Raw genomic sequence first — 2,407 nt, forward strand, 5'->3', positions numbered from 1 at the left:
ATAGTATTGACAAGGTTATTTCATTTATGTTCTCTTTTTGGATCATTTGGGTTACTCGTAATGGGCAAGTTTTTGGTCATGGGCCTTTGTCTCATATTGGCTCGATTCTCTTACATGAGCATGAACTGAGCTTGAGTATTGTTGCTGAAAAACAGAGGACTGATATTAGAGAAAAGCCGAATAATACTCTTATTTCGGATGATGGTGAAGTTAATTTGCATGTTCTACATTATGGAAATGTTTTTCCTCTTATTAGTCCTATTTTTATGTGAGGTACATTCTCTTATTTTTACGGATGCTGCTTGGCGAACGGACCTTGCTGCTGGTTTGGGTTTGGCGGTTAAGAAATAGTAATGATATTGGAGCTGTCATTTACAGTAATGTGAGACCAAATCGCTACGCGCAATCTGCTTCTCAAGCTGAAGCTTTATCCATTCTGGAAGCTCTTCGATGGGTTAATAGAAGTAACCTTCTGCATGTGTGTATCTACTCGGATTGTCTCCAAGTCGTCGCTCAAATCTTGAACTTCATTCCGGTTAGCATAGATACTAAAGTCATTATCAGAGACATTTTAAGTATAGGTAGTTATTTTCACTGTCTTTCATTTTGTTATGTTCCTAGAAGTTGTAATAAAGTGGCTCATAGACTAGCTAAGCGAGCCATTAGTATGTAATTTTATTTCTCTGTCCACCTGTCAACAAAAAAAAAGATCAAGGGAGTTTCTTCGGATTTTAGTTGGCCTCAAGATCATTTGTCCTTCATCTTATTGTTGGGAAATGTGTCATCAACAATAGTGCGATCACATGATTTAAATATCATTATTAAATCTCATATAAAGAATACGCAAAGGATGATTCAATTATATAGTCAACTGATCAACATTAATCGGTAACGATTGGCTTTCTAGAGTTTGACGTTACTGTCGTGGGACGGTGGTGGTCAGTTGATCCCTTAAGGTCACACCTAAAGGATGATGCCCTTATCTGTAAAGTTAATTAATTGTATGTCGATACAAGTTGATTAATTCCTTAAAAATGAACAATTTATATTTATGAGAGGAAATATGTATCTTATTGTAATGTGATTAAATAAGATCCTATTTAGTGGATTAATATGTTAATTCACTAAATTATGTTGAGGTTTTATAAATATTTCGAGGTAGAGGTAATTAGTTATTTGCATTTACAAGAGGTTGTAAATTTAACTAACTAGCAGTTATGGGACCCATTATATGTTGATATAATGGTAAAATATTACTCAATAAGTTGAGTGAATATATATGTTTATTAATTTGTCATATAATTGTTGTATGATTAAATTAATATTTAGTTATGTAAGATAATTAAACATAAGACTTATAAGCATTTGTGGGACAAATATTATAAGACAAAAATGGACCATAATAGCACAAGTGTACCATCCATATAAGAGGCATGCTTGAGTTTTATAGCTTTGTCATTTAGTTGTTGGAAAGATACTCCAACATCTTATGACACAACTTTAATCTAGCTAAAGCCTACTACCTACACAATATAGCATGTGATTTTGAAAGGACCAAAATGGCTCTAATAAGAGCATTTTATACGGACCATTTGAGGAAGTGTGAGAACATTTTTTGTTGTTCATACTTTTCTTCACTTATTCTCTAAAAGATGCTTACATCTTTATCACATGCAAAACCTCCATTATTCATCTTTTTCTTTCTATCAAAACATGAGGATTTTTGATTCAAATTGTTCATAAAATATTACTAATATTATTAGTGTAATATATGAGTATTAGTAATCAATTTTAAGGTAAACTACTAAATAAATATCTAGCAAATATTATTTAGTGGGGATAAGGGATAATCTTGGGTGCAATCAAGAGGAGTGACTTCTATACTTGAAGTATTTGGAGGATCATCCTATTACTCATCATAGATCAAGAACAAGTGAAGGTAGGAGACCTTACTTGTGCCCATAAACCGAAATTTACAATGTAAGGGACATTGTTTTCTTATAAATCTCTTGTTTTGTTATGCATGCACTAGATCTAAAGAACTAGAAATTAAAATGTTAATTTGTTCACTATTATAAGAGTCTAATAATAGGTATATAAACCTAACAAGTGGTATCAGAGCATAAGGATGTTGCATGCATAATCGGTTATTGTTTTTCCGAGTTAAAAGGTTAACATATAAAACTAAAAATTTGTGATTTATAAGTATAAGCCACGAAATCACCATGCATGTTATATATTCTGGTCCTAAAATATTTTTAGGTCATTTTTATGATTTATGGAAATTTATTGCTCATTTTAATGATTTTTGGTCATTTTATTACATTTTTATGACTAAAATGGGAATTAAAATGCTAAAAATAGTTAAACTAAGTTTCTGATCTTGGAAATTGTATATGACCTCACA

This window comes from Silene latifolia, chromosome 7 (assembly GCF_048544455.1).
Source record: "Silene latifolia isolate original U9 population chromosome 7, ASM4854445v1, whole genome shotgun sequence".
Taxonomy (NCBI): domain Eukaryota; kingdom Viridiplantae; phylum Streptophyta; class Magnoliopsida; order Caryophyllales; family Caryophyllaceae; genus Silene; species Silene latifolia.